Raw genomic sequence first — 20,368 nt, 5'->3', positions numbered from 1 at the left:
AACGACGAGGCCCTGTATGCTGCATTCTGGCATGGCTTATCTGAGCTTATTAAAGATGAGTTAGCTACCAGAGACTTACCTTCTAAGTTAGATGAGCTAATCTCACTCTGCACGAAAGTTGATTTACGTTTCAGAGAGAGAGCAACTGAGCGTGGAAGATCATCTGCTCCAAAATCTTCTGCTCCTCCTCCTCGTCAACTGTCACCATCTAAAGATGAGCCCATGCAAATTGGCCGTTCCCGTTTAACTCCTGCTGAGCGCCGAAGACGTCTCTCTGAGTCTCTTTGTCTTTACTGTGCAGCTCCGTCTCACACCATCAATGCCTGTCCCGAACGTCCGGGAAAACTCCAAACCCTAGCTCGCCCAGGAGAGGGCCGGCTAGGAGTAATGATCTCCTCTCCATCTCATGATTGTAATCTCCCAGTCTCGCTTCAAGTTGCTCAACGTTATCGGAACGTCATTGCTCTCCTTGATTCCGGAGCAGCTGGGAACTTTATTACTGAAGCCTATGTTAAACGGTGGTCCCTACCCACCGAGAGACTTCCTTCCTCCTTTTCCTTAACTGCCGTGGATGGCAGTAAAATTTTTGATACTGTTATTGCTCTAAGGACTCTACCAGTTCGTCTGAGAGTGGGAGTTCTTCATTCCGAACTTATTTCACTTTTAGTGATTCCAAGAGCCACACATCCTGTGGTCCTGGGCCTTCCATGGCTCCGTCTTCACAATCCTACAATTGATTGGACGACTACGCAAATCCTGGCATGGGGTTCCTCCTGTGCAGAGACATGTTTGTTTAAAGTATTGCCTGTCTGTTCTTCCTCCCCCAGGTCGTCTGATGTTCCACCTTCTCCATATCAAGATTTCACGGATGTGTTCAGTAAAGCTTCTGCTGATATCCTTCCTCCTCATAGAGAATGGGACTGCCCGATTGATCTCGTTCCAGGGAAGGTTCCACCTCGAGGCCGAACTTATCCGTTGTCTCTGCCTGAGACGCATTCTATGGAGGAATACATTAAAGAGAACCTAGCAAAGGGGTTCATTCGACCTTCTTCTTCCCCAGCCGGCGCAGGCTTCTTTTTTGTAAAAAAGAAAGATGGTGGTCTGCGGCCGTGCATCGACTACAGAGGTTTGAACGACATTACCATCAAGAACCGTTATCCTTTACCCCTGATTACTGAGCTCTTTGACAGAGTTAGCGGAGCTACCATCTTTACAAAGCTGGACTTGCGAGGTGCATACAATCTCATCCGGATCCGTGAGGGTGACGAGTGGAAGACCGCCTTTAACACCCGTGACGGACATTATGAGTACCTCGTCATGCCCTTCGGATTGAGCAATGCTCCAGCTGTCTTCCAGCATTTTGTCAATGAGATTTTCAGAGACATTCTATACCGTCATGTCGTGGTCTATCTAGACGATATCCTCATTTTTGCCAACGATTTAGAGGAACATCGTTTTTGGGTTAAAGAGGTTCTGTCCCGTCTCCGTGTCAATCATCTCTATTGCAAATTAGAAAAATGCGTCTTTGAAGTCAAGTCCATTCCGTTTCTAGGGTACATTGTGTCCGGTTCCGGACTAGAGATGGATCCTGAGAAACTACAAGCAATTCAGAATTGGCCGGTACCCTTAACCCTCAAAGGGGTCCAGAGGTTCTTAGGGTTCGCCAATTATTACCGAAAGTTTATACGAGACTTTTCCACCATTGTGGCGCCTATTACTGCTTTCACCAAGAAGGGTGCTAACCCGTCCAAGTGGTCTGAAGAAGCCATGCAAGCTTTTCATCTTTTAAAACAGAGGTTCATCTCTGCGCCTGTCCTGAAACAGCCTGACATCGACTCTCCTTTCATCCTAGAGGTGGATGCCTCCTCCGTTGGAGTAGGAGCGGTGTTATCTCAGAGGGCTAAAGATGGCCATTTACATCCTTGCAGTTTCTTCTCCCGGAAGTTCTCCCCAGCTGAGCGCAACTATGCCATTGGCGACCAGGAGTTGCTAGCCATCAAGCTCGCTCTAGAAGAGTGGAGGTATCTGTTGGAGGGAGCTTCTCATTTAATCACCATACTTACAGACCACAAGAACCTTTTATACCTGAAGGGCGCACAATGTCTCAACCCTCGTCAGGCCAGATGGGCACTTTTCTTTTCCAGGTTCGACTTTAAACTCCAGTTCTGTCCGGGCTCTCAGAATCGCAAGGCCGATGCCCTTTCCTGCTCATGGGAGCAAGAAAATGAGTCAGAGTCTTCAGACAAGCATCCTATTATAAATCCGTTGGCATTCTCCACGGTAGGGATGGACTCTACGCCCCCATCAGGGAAAAGTTTTGTGAAGCCGATGCTAAGGAAGAAGCTCATGCATTGGGCCCATGCTTCCCGTTTTGCCGGACATACAGGTATCCAAAAAACCCTGGAGTTTATCTCTAGGTCCTATTGGTGGCCAACTCTGAAAAAGGACGTCTTGGAGTTTATTGCATCTTGCCCAAAGTGTGCCCAACATAAAGTATCCCGCCAGTCGCCTGCGGGGCAACTGGTTCCACTATCCGTTCCCCGTCGACCATGGACCCACTTGTCGATGGATTTCATTACAGACTTACCCATGTGCAACAAGTTCAATACCATCTGGGTGGTAGTTGACCGGTTCACCAAGATGGCACACTTCATTCCTCTCACCGGTCTTCCGTCAGCTTCCAAGTTGGCTCAAGTATTCATACAAGAGATCTTCCGACTCCACGGTCTTCCTGAAGAAATTATCTCAGATCGAGGAGTTCAATTCACAGCCAAATTCTGGCGAAGTTTATGTCAAGTCCTCCAAGTCAAGCTAAAGTTTTCCACGGCTTACCATCCTCAGACCAATGGTCAAACCGAGAGGGTGAATCAGGACTTGGAGGCCTTCCTCCGCATCTATGTGTCCTCCTCTCAAGATGACTGGGTTCAATTACTTCCCTGGGCCGAGTTCTGTCATAACAACCAGTATCATTCTTCATCTGCTTCAACACCATTCTTCACTAACTTTGGATTCCACCCTAAAGTCCCTGAGTTCCAACCGCTTCCAGCAACTTCTGTTCCCGCAGTGGATATCACCTTGCATCAGTTTGCCAATATCTGGAAGAGCGTACGATCAGCTCTGCTCAAGGCATCGTTCAGGTACAAGAAGTTTGCGGATAAGAAGCGTCGAGCAGTTCCTGCTCTCAAGGTGGGTGATCGGGTATGGTTATCCACGAAGAATTTGAGGTTAAGAGTTCCCAGTATGAAGTTTGCACCTCGCTATATCGGTCCTTTCAAGATTGAACAAGTCATCAATCCTGTTGCTTACAGACTCCAGTTGCCTCCCTTCTTAAAAATACCCAGGACATTCCATGTTTCCCTGTTGAAACCGCTGATCTTGAATCGGTTTCATTCCTCACTTCCTCCAACTCCGAAAGTCCAAACTCAACGAGGCGTTGAGTATGAAGTGGCCAAGATCCTGGACTCACGTCACCGTTACGGTCAACTACAATATCTTATTGACTGGAAGGGTTATGGTCCTGAGGAACGTTCATGGACCAATGCTTCTGATGTCCATGCTCCTGCCTTGGTCCGGAGATTCCATTCCAAGTTTCCTCAAAAGCCAAAGAAGTGTCCTGGGGCCACTCCTAAAGGGGGGGGTGCTGTCACGATCCGGGTATCTGGACGCCATTTCTTACCCATCAGATGCCTCCTAAGGCTGGCTCAGCGCTCCAGGACCGGATCCCATCTGTTATCCTAATGTTCACATTCCTGCATCCTCTCCTGTCTCTCTGAGACGCTGTCACAGTAACGCCTTATTACATCTGGCATGGCGTCTCCCGCGGCCTCCGCCGCCGTCCCTGAGCTTCTGCATGCAGAGTGTCAGAGTGGCGATTACGTCAGCCGCGGCCTCTGCTGTGTCCGCGTGGTTGGATGTGCACTTGTCAGCCTGGCGTCTCCTGTCTCCAGTGGCCGGCGCCGCCATTACTGTTTTCATTACCACATGGATTACAAACCAAACTTCCCTCCAAGTGTCTGCATGGGCGCAGCCATCTTGGATTCTGTCAGCTGATCATTTCCTCCAATCTGTTGTCAGTATTGTTAATCTGCATAATTGCCTAGCCAATCCCTTCCTTGCTGCAGGTATAAATACACTGTGCCTGAGCAAGGAAGGCGTCAGTGCTTTGGTTATCAAACCTAGTTCCTGTTTGTCTCTCTCCTGTGATTGTCTTCCAGGTTCCAGCTCCTGTCTCAAGACTTCCACCATAGAGACCCGCACCAGCATTCCACCTGCGGTGTAGCCTGACTCTCCAATCCATTGTGGATTCATCTGTTTCCAGCTACAACATTACCTGCTTCCAGCTCAGCTTCCAGCAGAGTACAGCTTCCCTTAAAGGGCCGGTGTCCTTTCTACACTTTACCACTCTCCACCGGTATTATTATTTCTCCGCTCTCAAGTTCTACATTTCAGTTCATATTTCATCGCTCCCAAGTTCATTTATTATTTAACTGGTTCCAGCCAGTATCCACTCCGTGCTAACAACAGTCTGGTTCCAGCCAGTATCCACAGCAGCTGTTTTTACCTTCAGCAACCCAGCTTTTCCTGGAACACCAGCTGGCACAATCCTGGGTTATCTCCATTGCTACAGTCGGGCCTGGTAAGGACTTTCCATCTAGAAGATCATAAGAACTATCTCACACTACCAGTGCCCTGTGGCTCCTGCCATCCTGTAGTACCCAGGAACTGTATTTATTATTTGCTGACTTTTACGTTTTCTTTTACTGCTGCTGTGTTGCGGAGTTGTCATAATAAACATCATTGACTTTTATCTAAGTTGTCGTGGTCACGCCTTCGGGCAGTTATTATTCATGTTACTTACATGTCCAGGGGTCTGATACAACCTCCCAGGTTCCGGTACATCTCAGCCCCTACAACTGAGGCTGCCTCCCGTCAGCTCAGGCCCTCAGTTGTGACAAAACCTTTGTGAGTATTGATGGTTAAATATTTCTTAGATGCCTCCTTAATTTTCATTTGCAAGTACGCTTGAGCTAGGTCAATTTTGGAGAAGCGGTCGCCCCCTGAGAGAGCTGCAAAGATGTCCTCTATTTTAGGCAAAGGATACTGCACAGTCCGTAGTACTGGATTTATTGTCATTTTGAAATCTCCACAAATACGGATACTTCCCATTGTGTCTTTCTTTCTTTACTATCGGAACTATGGGCTTAGCCCATTCACTCCATTCCACTGGGGAGAGTATACCAGAGTCTTCCAGTTTCCGTAGTTCTTCCTCAACCGCTGGTCGGATGGCATAAGGTACTGTGTGAGCTTTACAAAACTTTGGAACCGCATGTGGATCCAACTCTATACTGGCCTTAATGTCCTTTAACGTGCCTATCCCTGGTTGGAAAATGGGTTGTGCAGCAGCTAACAATTTAGAAAGTTCCTTAATAGCTGCGTCATTATTGGATACATCAGATGCAGTAGATTGTAGCCTGTTGTCGAAGTCAAAAATATTACATAGAGAGAACATACAGACTCCACACATTATAAGTCGCTATGCGTGCAAATACGCACAGCGAGCACAGCAATATATGGTAACATACGCATTTACACAGACATGCCACAGAGATAGATTCGACACATATTTCATACAGCACATTATTATAACATATCAAGCGCCTGACATCATAATGATTTAAAATTATATAATGCAGTAACGTCATGTATGTGTATTATTGGAGCAGAGCAAGATAGACATGTCGTGTTTGGTATTACAGTAAGCAGATTAATGTGTAGATACATTTGATACTTGTTATTAAGTTGTAGGACATTGCAACAAGTAGTTATGATTAAATGTATGAAAGCTAAAGTCACTCTTATTAGAACAATGGACATTCCAAGCAGTTGGTGGACAGGAAACTCAGGCCAGCCCTTTTGATGTCTTCAAGGCTGAACCTGGTTTGCATATGAATTGACCAGTGACTCATCATGAATGAGAAAGTTCCCTCCCTTAGAGTAGATGTGTGCACTCCCCCAAACTAGATAGCACATTGCTGTTCAGACACACAGGAGTTGCTGTTTTGTCCCAGACGATGGTGATGTTGCCAGACCAGTTCCTGTATTTATTTACAGAGAGAGAAAGAGTGATATGGAGGGAAGAATTTATGTGAGAAAGATATGGTGATGTATTTGCTGGCCTGTAACTGTATGTATTTGATTTAGTTTGTATTAACTGCTTACTGTATAAATTGTAACCATGTAACTATATGTATACTGTACATTGTGATATATTGAATACATAACCTTTTAATAACAAATATATATATCAATGAGCTTTGGAACTCAGACAATGTGTGGGTGTATTCTTCTCTCTTAAGGGATGTAGTGTTTTGAGACGTACAGCGCACTTATATCGTATATGGTAATAAGATGCGCCTGGCGTCTGCAGTATATATTAGAGCGGGCATTTTAAATATTTGTTAGAAAGCAATTTGGTATTTACAGATGAGGGCTCGTCCGCGATATCACGGTCTTAATGATGCACTGTACATTACAAACGCGACGCTGTGGTCGATCAGCTTATGGGGGACGCATCGTGACGCTGAGAAATCATATCCGTGTGTTCTGTTGTGTTATCAGTAAGCCGCTGATATGAAATTCAAGGGACAATGTTTTTCTCATATTATTTAAGATGCTAAAGCGTATTTTTATTGTTGAAAAACAAAGTTCAAATAAGTCATATTGTGTTTGATTTAGATTGGATTGTTTATCTGTTAAGTAGATTTAAAAGTACATTTAAAAGTTGCTGCATAGCCTTGATATAGTTTTTTTTTTTTAAAACTCAGGCCTAAAGTAACTTCTGGTGCTTCTATAATTTGTGATTTCTTTGTGACAAAGGAGCCGCATGGTTTGTCCTCCATTTTGGCCTAACCACATGGCCTGTCCACCATCTTGTGTAAACCTCATGGATGTGGAAGGGGGAGGAGCAGTGGCCATTTTAGGAAGGTCACTTTCTAAATAGCTGATTTTCAGTGTGCTCAGAACAATCAGTTTCTTTTGTCACATCCAGCACCATTTATGAGTTACCAATGAATTTATTTAACCCATGCCATAGTCAATTACAAATAGTTTCAATTGAGCCTAGTGAGAGTAAATGGTGAGATGTGTTTTTTTTTTCATTCTTGTCTGTGAAAAAAAGAGTTTTTTCTTTCTTTCTATTCTTCCAAGACTTGTAGAGTCTGTTTACTAGGGAGTATAGCCATTGAAATGCAAATTAACCTGTGTAACTACTTTTTTTAGTAGTGAAAAGCAAATATCTTTGATATGAAAATTAGAGGCAGTGAAGAGGTAAGGTGTCTCATAGAAGGCCAGTGAATGATACATATATATAATATTATTATAATTATGTGTATATTTATATCAGTGTATGTTCTGCAATATAGCTATCCAATCTGAATCATATTTAAATTATAGATTATTGCAGTCATTATAGATCTGTGTGAAATCGGATACATTTGTTTGCTATACAGATCCATTTGAAATAAATGTATTTAAGGGAGTAATTATAGACATGAAACGCAGTTCTGTCCTGGTTGTTAAGGTTTATACAGAAAAAAAACTGGGTGTTGTGTTAAGTGAGCGATTATAGTTAGTATTGCTCACATTTATAGAGACTGTGTGGTTTGTTGAATTGCGGACGTACGTTGTACACGTGGTACGGACAAAGTACAGAGTCGCACACACGGCGTAAAAGGCACGCACGGTCGCGTGTTTACGCAAGGTTGCGTAGGAGTGCGGACGCTAAGTACAAAGCACACGATATTTGTCCAATTAAGGTAGGATAGTAGACATTTAATACAATAGTACATAACTATCCGATTTCAAAAGCAGGTTACTCAAAAATTTAGTTTAAAAACTGTAAGCACCTCTGGAATAAAGCTACTGACCTAAAGGGAGTAAAAGATTTTCTGTACAGAAAAGAAAAATAAGGTGTATTTGAGAGAGTGAAAGCGGAGTGAGAGGATTTGAACCCCGGAAATTCGGGTCCCGTGGGTACGCCAAGTGAGTGGAGACTTGGTGGCGTGAGGCGGCTGACTCACGTTAATAAAGGTAGAGATAATACACAAATCGTGAGGTGATTTGTAGAGGAGCGTGATATAGAATTGTGTATTATGTGTGAAAATATGGTTCACACATGGAGGCTTTTTGCAATGAGTATGACTGCGGAAGATAGGGCCCCATTCCCAAAGATGGGTAGCTTTGAATCAGAGGTGTTACAGAACGTAAAAATTAAAATGTCTGATTAAATCCAGAAAACAAAGGGTCAGACATACAGATTGTTTAAACCTGTGGCAGCAAGAGGGGTTGGGGAGTTTGATCCTAAGGTATTGCAGGTGGTATGTCTAACCAAAGTCATATAAGACAAGAATGGAAATATAAGAACTGTTTGAACTTGTAGCAACAATAAACAAGTAGGAAGAAAAAGAGAAAGCAAGTACACTGCCATATGTAGATGTGGAAGCAGTTACGGCCAGTATACAAACTATAGAAAATAATAAAAATATGAAAAATATGACTGTAACCTATATATGTACTAATGAATGTTGAAGTTGTATTTAGGAGGAGAAGGCGACCTGATTGGTTTCAGCCATTTCTCATGCACTCAGAAGAGTATCCAACCGATAAAAGAAGAGCAGTAGTCTGTGGGGGAAGTGGCTGAGACCAGTGGAACTGGTAAGTATGGTATCATTCGTGTACATATATAGTAAAACCCCAAAAAAAAAAAAATTCAAGAAATAAACATCAGAAATGGAGAAAAACCTGTCCGCACATTAGTATTTGCCAGTAGGAAAGCGGACAGAGACAGGGTAACCCCTGGGTATTTCTTTTAGTTACCATATAAGAAGTATTCATTCCTAGTAATGCCCCTAGTCAAGATGAGCTCGGAAATGTTTGTTGGACCATGTACAGACCCTTAATACGGGATGAGAAGGATTGAATGAATACTTCGCATGACCTAGAAGCTTGTTAAACTTTTTTTTTTTTTGTCTTTTGCAGTAATAGAAAACTCTCCGTCTGGATAAGTTCATTGGTAAATACTAATTTGGCAAATGGGAGGTAGCTGTCTCTGTGCTAATGGACGGGCTCAATAAGGCATTGAGGGTCAGGGTGCAGACTTCTTTGCCAAATTGGAAAAGGGTCACAGTAGCTAATCTTAGAGAGTGTGCTATTGAACATCACAAGAATAGTGTTAGGCGCAGAGAACAACAGGTGGAGAGGTTAAGGACGGTAAATATACAGGCACATACAGGAAAGACGCATCAGTCCAAACCGCAGATCCCTTATGGTAAGTTAAGGTCAATAATATGTTACACTTGTAGGAAGGAAGGGCATTTTGCCAGAGATTGTAGGAGTAGTTGGACACATAGTTAATATAGACCCCCTAGACAGAAAACACAAGCCACATTATTAAACACAGATTTACACAAAAAGAAAAATGCCCAAAACTAGCGCTCTATACACATGAAATGAAGATGTTTAATATTGACACGCAGAAATCCCCTGTGTGGTCTCTCTCCTGGAAAAACACTTACAGGTTGTTTCTTTCACGTGTGTCCATAAAGGTATCTTTAAACAGCTTACAGATTTCACCCACTGGTATCACAGTTTTCTTTATATAATAGCTGACAGTATGTAACTTACATTAGATTTCTGTCCCGCGTTCCCATAAAGGTATCTTTATCCTCTCTGTGTGTTGGTATCCAATAGGAATTCCCAGCAGAACACACTTGCTTCCAAAAAGGATTTTTATTTAAAATACAAAAAGTCATAAAAACAAGTCCGCATACATCAATTGGAACTGGGTATCGGCAGTTGATGGAAAACCCCGTGAAAGAACGCACCGGCTGCAGACAGGTAAGCGCACCGCACGGAGTCCGAATCACCGATCTCCAGGACCTTCTGAACACAGACACAGGACGGCTTCAACGCGTTTCAGCCTGGGAGTCCACTCCCCTTTTTCAAGAAGTGCCGTCCCCTTCCTTTAGTCCGATATTTATACTCTCAATACTCATACAGCTGGCTCCGATAATTAGCAATACCAGTAATCATTTAAAAAACAGTTTAAAAAACATTAATAGTACATTTCAACCTTATGTCTCCTGGGTATTAATACTATTAGCTATCTGCTTAATCCAAGGTTTTATATATATTGCGCTGCAATCTGTATTTATATTCCAAAAAACCCATTATCCAAATCATTAATCATTATTGAAGTGGGCTGTCCTGTATTATATAATTGCCCCACAGACTCACCACAATATCCCTCTTTAATACAGTTTACACACATAAATAAAAATCCTTTTTGGAAGCAAGTGTGTTCTGCTGGGAATTCCTATTGGATACCAACACACAGAGAGGATAAAGATACCTTTATGGGAACGCGGGACAGAAATCTAATGTAAGTTACATACTGTCAGCTATTATATAAAGAAAACTGTGATACCAGTGGGTGAAATCTGTAAGCTGTTTAAAGATACCTTTATGGACACACGTGAAAGAAACAACCTGTAAGTGTTTTTCCAGGAGAGAGACCACACAGGGGATTTCTGCGTGTCAATATTAAACATCTTCATTTCATGTGTATAGAGCGCTAGTTTTGGGCATTTTTCTTTTTGTGTAAATCTGTGTTAAATAGGAGGTATTGGGTGTTTCCTCTATTACCTTAGAACTAGCAGCAATTAACAAGCGCAAGGCTGCTATCAATTCCGTTTTGAAGTACATTATTAAACACATAGACGGGACCAAGGGACATATAGTAAGGAATCACGAGCCATATAGAAAACACAGATTCGGTTAATGGGAAGAACGGAATATATGCAACATTACCGTTTGACAAAACTTGCTGGGGTTAAGATGGGGCCTCTAAACTTTTGCTTCTTTTTCCTAGCAGAAATGGCCCCTGATTAACTTAACAGGAGCTTTGTTAGATATGATATACATATAATGTGCTCCTGCTCAGGAAGTACAAAGTATGTTAGACACCCACGAAGACTAATGTTACATTTCACTGTTCTAGATGCATGTCCATCACAGGTAGAGTAAATGATCTCACAGATACCGGGTTCCCTATGAACTTAGGATGGACAGGACACTGGATTGATGGCTGGGATAGTCCCAGTAGAGGTATAACACATAGACATTTTTTTAAGGGGAGCAGACCAAGTAGAGAATCACTACCCCGTAGTGCCCAATCCAGTTGTCATTTTAGTAAAATCTTCTCCACCTCTACAAACTCATCTGTCACCAACCTCTATTCTGTTTCTCCACAGTTTCCTCTTCATCTTTTGCGTTCACACAGGGTGGTACAATACATGGACCCGAACTCAGTTCAAACACTACATGCCTAATTGGTCCTTCAGAGTTCTGCCCGAACCCAGTATATCTCACCAGCACGATAACACCAGTATTACCGCAGTGTGCCTTGTCATGCACAAAGGGTGGAGGAAGAATGAGAATACTGGTGAAGGGAAATTTTGTAGAGATAGATTATATGCCTGTTGGTGAATGGCAAACCTGACATTTTCTCCTTCTTTCTCTCCTCTAGAGATGTTTTTTTTTTTTAGTTATGCTCATGGTACTCTACATTGCAAACACACAACGACTTCGTACAGTTAACACCCTTTAGGAATTATTGTTATGAATTGGTGTGCACTGATGTTTTCTCAAACTGGGTAGAGGCATTTCCTGCCGCCACCGATGTTGCTGTGTTTACCGCAGGGAAAAATTGCACATAAATTTTTGTGTAGATAAGGGTACCATTAGAAGTAGGAGCAAAGCTTGGAATTGGACTATTGTGATCATAGACACTGTCACTAGTTTTATGTAGCATCGGAACCACTCCCAGATCTTCACTTAACAAATCACCCTCTTCGAAATTTGTTTTTGTTTTTGTTTTGGTATTTGTGTTTTTTTTTTTTTGGAAGACAACCTCATGTCATGATTGATCCGCACAATGATCAGAAATACACCAATGAGGTGACAGTACAGTACCTTATTGAGATGAGCCAGCATTTGAGAACTTGACAAAAGAACTTGAAACTGTTGATTGCTGGCATGCCAAATACTAACTGTCTTGATTGTGAACCAAGAGACTGTGTGATTGTTCTTACGCTCAGGTTGCCTAATAGACAGGTGGGTAGGACCGTACCAAGTTTTGTTGACAGCACTATCCCAGTGAAAGTAGCCGAGAGAGAGACTTGGCTCCACGTTTCCCATTGCAGGAAAGTCGGTAGTCCGTAAGAAACTCGTAAATAGAGTGAGATCGCAAAAGTATCACCAGAGAGTCTGTTCCGTGACGACTGAGAGGCGGCACTGTTGAACACTACCTGAGCGTGCTAAAGGAACACAGAAAGACCAGTCGTTGTAATTGATTTGCTATGGACAAGAGTAGTTTTATTCTATGTCTCTTTTCTCTCTTTCCCGCTGACAAACATTTTTTTCCAGGACATTCTATTTTTGCGAGGTTTTTTTTATGAGGAGTCGAGTGTGGGACTGGAACTGGTTCTGGAGGAAGGAGTGATTTCCTTATAGGATCCCAGGATTAGCCGATCAGTTTGTTAAAGCCAGAGAAAAATCAACGGTCTAGTAGTTACGGAGTTCGGAGGTAACGTGATAGGCTATTGTCTGAGGAATACTGTATTTTGTAGTTATTGTTACCCTATATTTGAAGATGAGAGCATCCAGAGATGTCAGTCTGGGCAATAAGGTGACAGACATCCCTTGAGTGATTACCACTCACTAGTGGGTAAGGTCTTAAACCAAACGGAATGTTGGATGTGCTCACAGGTACCTCTAAGACAAAAAGATGCAGGATTAGTGCCATATTTTTTTATTAGAGTTAGCTGAGGTACTTGAATTACACGGAAGGGGGAGGGGACCGGTGGACAAGGAATATAATATCACTAGACACCCTAGTCTTAAGATCCACCAGTATCATAGATAAATCCTTGGTATGTTTAAATCTCACCAATTTCAGGAAATTGGGAGGTAGGTAATCAGGAACAATCAGACAATGGCTATTCACACATTGCAGATAAAGATCTCATTAATATGTGTGGAAGAAAGGTTTATGAGTGGCTCTCCCCGAACTTCGAAGGTTTATGTTATTTAGGAAGGACACTACTTATAACCCTTGTTCAATTATTAAACAGACCTAGAATACGTTCCAGAAATGGAAACAATGGGGGTGATTCTGAGTTGTTCGCTCGCTAGCTGCTTTTAGCAGCATTGCACATGCTAAGCCGCTGCCCTCTGGGAGTGTATCTTAGCAGAATTGCGAACGAAAGATTAGCAGAATTACGAATAGAAATTTCTTAGCAGTTTCTGAGTAGCTCCAGACCTACTCACAAATAGCGATCAGTTCTGTCAGTTTCGTTCCTGGTTTCACGTCACACACACGCCCAGTGTTCGGCCAACCACTCCCCCGTTTCTCCAGACACTCCCGCATTTTTCCCTGAAACGCCTGCGTTTTTCCGCACACTCCCAGAAAACGGCCAGTTTCCGCCCAGAAACACCCACTTCCTGTCAATCACACTACGATCAGCAGAACGATGAAAACATTTTGTTACGCCATGAGTAAAATACCAAACTTTTGTGCTAATTTACTTGGCGCAGGCGCGCTGCGTACATTGCGCATGCGCAGTTTGCGACTAATCGCTCCGTAGCGAAAAAAAATAACGAGCGAACAACTCGGAATGACCCCCCATGTTCAGAAAAGGATAGGAATATGTAGATCATGAAAATTTTATGTCACTTTCACAATTTGTTTGTGTCTTCTTCATCTACCCAGCAGAACCTCAATCGAATCCAAACATCAGTGTACAAAGACGTAGGTACATGTATGTGTGAAATGTTTGTCCAAATCAGACGTTATAGGCCAAAGCACTGTCCCAGCATACTCTATAGGTTGAATGTTGTCCCACACCCAACCAGTGGTCCCGTGACCACCAAGTGCATATAGAGGATGTCTCGTCCTCCTCCCTGTCTTCCCTAAATATGGTCAAACATCTGATTTGCGAAATGAATACATACTTGTGTCTAGGTCACCAATTATTGTCTGAAATATTTTTTTTAATGTTAATAATTGATGGCAGTTATTGTTTACTGCCAAAGGGTGGACTGTTTTTTATTACATAGAGAGAACATACAGACTCCACACATTATAAGTCGCTATGCTTGCAAATACACGCAGCGAGCACAGCAATATCTGGCAACATACGCATTTACACAGACATGCCACAGAGATAGATTCGACACATATTTCATACAGCACATAATTATAACATATCAAGCGCCAGACATCATAATGATTTAAAATGATATAATGGAGTAACGTCATGTATGTGTATTATTGGAGCAGAGCAAGATAGACATGTCGTGTTTGGTATTACAGTAACCAGATTAATGTGTAGATTCATTTGATATGTGTTATTAAGTTGTAGGACATTGCAACAAGTAGTTATGATTAAATGTATGAAAGCTAAAGTCACTCTTATTAGAACAATGGACATTCCAAGCAGTTGGTGGACAGGAAACTCAGGCCAGCCCTTTTGATGTCTTCAAGGCTGAACCTGGTTTGCATATGAATTGACCAGTGACTCATCATGAATGAGAAAGTTCCCTCCCTTAGACTAGATGTGTGCACTCCCCCAAACTAGATAGCACATTGCTGATCAGACACACAGGAGTTGGTGTTTTGTCCCTGACGATGTAACCATGTAACTATATGTATACTGTACATTGTGATATATTGAATACGTAACCTTTTAATAACAAATATATATATCAATGAGCTTTGGAACTCAGACAATGTGTGGGTGTATTCTTTTCTCTTAAGGGATGTAGTGTTTTGAGACGTACAGCGCACTTATATCGTATATGGTAATAAGATGCGCCTGGCGTCTGCAGTATATATTAGTGCGGGCATTTTAAATATTTGTTAGAAAGCAATTTGGTATTTACACTGTGAATGGAATGCCAATCAAGTTGGATTTTCCTTATCCATTTGCGGCCCAATAATGTCGGTCTACCATGTGGAAGTATGTACAAATACAGCTTATGGGTATTGCCTTTGTATTTCACATAAACTTTCATTTTTCCCAATGGGGACACCAGTTCACCCTTATATGTGCGGAGTGTTATGGATGTTTTTTTTAAAGGAATGGCAGCAAACAGGCGTTTGTAATCACTTGCATTTAGCACTGACAGAGCAGAGCCTGTGTCTAATTCCATTTTTAAGTCAATACCTGCTACTTCCAAAGTGACCCAAATCACTTGACGCTCTTTTGCCGTCATAGAGTGCATCTCTAGGCTGCATAACCAGTTTTCTGCACCAGTACTATCAGTAGAGTCTGATTCATTGTTGGCTACTTTATGCACCTGGGATGTTGTATGTTTTCTCCCGGGAACTTTGGATACTTGCGAGCGGTTTGGTGTTTTCCCCGACTGGCACACCCTTTCAATATGGCCTCTTTTTTTACATTTTCTACACACTTTGTCTTTAAACCAGCACTGACTGCCATCATGTGAGGACTTCCCACAGCAAACACAGGACTGTCTCTGATACCAATAAACTGGATTGGGAGTACATTCTGGTGCCTTTTGCTGCAATTCTGATGCATCCCTGGTTGCAGTCTCCATTGAAATAGCTATGGACAGTGCTCGCTCTAAGGTCAGGTCAGGCTCAGCCAGCAATTTCTTTTGTGTACTTGCACTTTTCATCCCACAAACTAAACGGTCTCTTAGAGCATCTGATAACCCTGCTCCAAATGCACAGTGTTCTGATAACTTCCTTAGCTCTGCAATGTATGTAGAAATGCTTTCACTTTCAGATTGATTCCTTCTGTGAAACCTGAATCTTTTAGCAATCACTAATGGTTTAGGGTTTAAGTGTTTTTGTAAAATGTCCACAATGTCAGTAAAGAACTTGTTGGCTGGCTTCTCAGGTGCTATTAAACTCCTCAGCAGACTGTATGTTTGGGCACCCATTACACTGAGTAAGACTGGAACCTTCTTGTCACCTTCCACTGAATTAGCAGAACAGTACAAATCTACTCTCTCAATATATGTAGCCCAGTCCTCTATAGTACCATCAAATGCAGCTATTGTGCCAATATATCCTGAATTTTTTTTTTATACTTAGTCCTCCTTTCCTTAGAAAATGAAGATATACTGTAACTCACGTGCTCCTTTTATTCAAGTTAGGTGCTGCTGAAAGTCTGAATGAGTTGTTCCTGTTTGCACCCCACAATTGTGCTGTGTCAGCCCACTGGTGCTCCACTGATACCTGGAGCCATGCTGAAGAACAGTTTAATCCTCATCGCCAGTGTTAAATCTGTTACTTATATTTCAATAAGAGTTTTTTTATGTAACCAGGACACAGGGAGTGTTGCATGCCTCTTTACTGGAGAAGTACAGGAAACCAAAGAACACAGAAATAGATTCATACACCAACTAATACAAATACAAAATAAGATCCGTTGTAACCTTCCACCAGAACACATATACAGCAATGGGAACTATATACACCACATTTAACATTAAATCAAAGCAGAACTGTAACTGCAAAGAGAAGCATTGCTGTGAAACAGGGCCTGATTTAGAGATGTACACAGTTCATACAGTATCTGCGTCTTTGTGTAAATAATAGACATCTTTGATCCGCTGCAGTGTCCAAAGATGCAGCAATGGATCATCTACTTTAACAACGGTCAGTGTAATTACGCGACAGAGGTCAGGAAATCTGCAAAGGCAGACGCAGACCCTGGCCTCGGCACGCCTATAAAATGGGGGCTACATGCTGCTATTTTGTAAAATGCTGGCTATGTCCACTCCTTCTCTGCCCCCAAATGTCTGTAGCACGTCAGTCATGCTAAGGTTTAGGGGGAACTGCGTCTCATCCACTTGTTTGTGCATGTGCAGATCAATATCTATCGGAGATGTACACAAACATTAAGTTTGCAGTGTACATCTCTGAGTCAGGCCCATAGAAAAGAAAAGCAGTGCTGTGATACAGTAAAGAGAAGTGGGCCGTGATATAGTAAAGAGAAGCAGTGCTGTCATTGGCGTTTCTATAATGGGTACAATGTGTGCGGTGCACAAGTGCCCCTGGGGCCAGAAGGGGCCCATACTGCACACATTGCTCCAACATTTTAATACTTACCTTTCCGGAGTCCCACATTGGGAGCTGCATCTGCTGCAAAAATCTCTTCCAAAATGTCTGCTGTGCATGCGCAGTAGTGAAACTGGTCTTCAGAATATGGCGGGCGCCATGTTTCCAGAGTGCTGCAACATGCAGAGGAGGTGGGGCCTCCCGGAGTCTGTACAGAGGCCCCCTCCTCTGTATAAACACCCCATTGTGCTGTGATATAGCAAAGAGAAGCAGTGCTGTAATAAAGTAAAGAGAAATCAGTGCTGAGATATTTTAAAGAGAAGTAGTGCTGTCATAAAATAAAGAGAAGAGTGCTGTGATATAGTAAAGAGAAGTGGGGCTGTGATACAGTAAAGAGAAGCAGTGCTGTGATATAGTAAAGAGAAGCAGTGCTGTGATATAGTACAGAGAAGCAATGCTGTGATATAGTATAGAGAAGCAGTTTGTGATATAGTAAAGAGAATCGGTGCTGTGATATAGTAAAGAAGAGTGGTGCTGTTATATAGTAAAGAAAAGCGGTGCTGTGATATAGTAAAGAAAAGCAGTGCTGTGATATAGAAAAGAGAAGTTGTGCTGTGATACAGTAAAGAAAAGCAGTGCTGTGATATAGTAAAGAAAAGCGGTGCTGTGATATAGTAAAGAGAAGTAGTGCTGTAATAAAAGTAAAGAGAATCTGTGCTGTGATATAGTAAAGAGAAGCAGTACTGTAACATAGTAAAGAAAATCGGTGCTGTGATACAGTAAAGAGAATACTGGCAGCAAGTCCCCTTGCGGGCTCGCTGCGCTTACCATGCTGCGGGCCCAGCGGGGTACTTTGCTCACCACAGGTTCTATTCCCACTCGGTTGGTGGCGTGGACCTAACAACCAAGTGGGATTTAGGAGCAGGTGTCTGGATACCGGCCACTGCCAAAATGGCTGTTGTTAGGATGCTGGCATCGGTCTCATGAATGCCGGGATCCCGACCGCCAGCATTTTGACTGCATTCCGCTTGGATATAGTAAAGAGAAGCAGGGCTGTGACATAGAAATGAGAAGCAGTGCTGTTATATAGTAAAAAGAAGCAGAGGTATGATAAAAAATAAGAGACACTTGTGGAGTGTAGTAACTGCATATTAGCTGAGTGTATGCCTCATACCACTAACTGTGAAGACCAGGGAGAGCCTGATAAAAGACAGGCATATGTTTGGATGACAGTCACTAGCAAGGACATGTATATATTTTCATTAGCATTTTGTTACCCAAGCAATTATTTATAACCAAGTATAAGCTAGAGAAGGAGATAAACATACATAGGGGGAGATGGACTAAGCAGTGATACAAGTGGAGGTGAGCCAGTGGAGAAGTTGCCCATGGCAACCTTCAGCAGTTCTGTATACTTTTATAGTATGTAAATTCTAAATATTACGTCAAAGCTGATTGGTTGCCATGGGCATCTTCTCCACTGGCTCACTTCTCCACTTTTATCACTGCTTAGGGACGTGACCACATAATAGTGCCAATTTACATTACACCACACAGTAGTGCCGCTTATACACATTGCATCAGGTAGAGCATGTTATACACATTGCACCAGGTAGAGCACGTTATACACTTTGCACCAGGTAGAGCACGTTATACACTTTGCACCAGGTAGAGCACATTATACACATTGCACCAGGTAGAGCACGTAATACACTTTGCACCGGGTAGAGCACGTTATACACATTGCACCAGGTACAGCACATTATACACTTTGCACCAGGTAGAGCACGTTATACACTTTGCACCAGGTAGAGCACGTTATACACTTTGCACCGGGTAGAGCACGTTATACACATTGCACCATCTACAGCTTGTTATACACTTTGCACCAGGTAGAGCACATTATACACTTTGCACCAGGTAGAGCACGTTATATACATTGCACCAGATAGAGCACATTATACACTTTGCACCAGGTAGAGCACATTATATACTTTGCACCAGGTAGAGCACATTATACACATTGCACCAGGTAGAGCACGTTTATACACTTTGCACCGGGTTCAGCACGTTATACACATTGCACCATGTAGGGCATGTTATGCACTTTGCACTGGTTAGAACACGTTATGCACTTTGCACTGGTTAGAGCACATTATACACTTTGCACCAGGTAGAGCACGTTATACACTTTGCACCAGGTAGAGCACATTATATACTTTGCACCAGGTAGAGTACGTTATACACATTGCACCAGGTAGAGAACATTATACACTTTGCACCGGGTACAGCACGTTATACACATTGCACCAGGTAGAACATGTTATACACATTGCACCAGGTAGAGCACATTATACACTTTGCACCAGGTAGAGCACATTATACACTTTGCACCAGGTAGAGCACATTATACACTGTGCACCAGGTAGAGCACGTTATACATATTGCACTAGGTAGAGCACATTATACAATTTGCACCGGGTACAGCACGTTATACACATTGCACCAGGTAGAGCTAGAGCACATTATACACTTTGCACCAGGTAGAGCACTTTATATACTTTGCACCAGGTAGTGCACATTATACACTTTGCATCAGGTAGAGCACATTATACACATTGCACCAGGTAGAGCACGTTATACACATTGCACCAGGTAGAGCACATTATACACTTTGCACCAGGTAGAGCACATTATATACTTTGCACCAGGTAGAGCACATTATACACTTTGCACCAGGTAGAGCATGTTATACACATTGCACCAGGTACAGTAGAGCACTTAGACACATTGCAGCCACCACCTCAGACCCACCCCAGACACAGCAATCGCGGGTCTCAGTGGAGGGAGTGTCCACAGTGATCGCGGGTGTCAGCGAGGGAGGGTGGTGTCCACAGTGATTGTGCGGGAATGGTGTGCCCAGAGTCATCGCAAGTGTCATTGGAGGGGGTGTCCTGCCATTCTAGGTCCTGTCTGTGGCAAATTCTCACAGCACCATATCGACATTAGCTTATTGCAGCCTGTAGTATTGCCTCCCAGGAGCCGCATCGTACCTGCACCGCATCACCCTCCCTCCCTTTGTAATGCACCAGGAGACAAGGGCCCTCATTCCGAGTTAGTTTTTAGCAGCTGGGCAAACGCATTGTCGCCGCCCACTGGGGAGTGTATTTTAGCTTTGCAGAAGTGCGAACGCTTGTGCAGCAGAGCGTCTGCAAAATC

The 20,368-nt window shown here is 42.8% G+C and overlaps 1 protein-coding gene across 2 annotated transcripts in view; it reads right to left on the bottom strand.

Annotated features, from left to right (window-relative positions):
- Positions 1 to 20,368, bottom strand: part of HSD11B1L (hydroxysteroid 11-beta dehydrogenase 1 like) — a 252,076-nt gene that overhangs the window by 74,206 nt on the left and 157,502 nt on the right. Inside the window, exon 1 of one of the 2 annotated variants that reach the window (XM_063914436.1) lies at positions 16,221 to 16,443. The exons of the other annotated variant lie outside the window; for it this stretch is intronic. The gene's annotated coding sequence lies outside the window, so the exon portion shown is untranslated. Of the gene's footprint in view, positions 1 to 16,220; positions 16,444 to 20,368 lie in introns of those variants that run through there. 2 annotated transcript variants of the gene reach the window in all.

The sequence above is a fragment of the Pseudophryne corroboree genome, chromosome 1 (assembly GCF_028390025.1).
Source record: "Pseudophryne corroboree isolate aPseCor3 chromosome 1, aPseCor3.hap2, whole genome shotgun sequence".
Taxonomy (NCBI): Eukaryota; Metazoa; Chordata; class Amphibia; order Anura; family Myobatrachidae; genus Pseudophryne; species Pseudophryne corroboree.
This window is presented reverse-complemented; position numbering and strand designations above follow the sequence as displayed.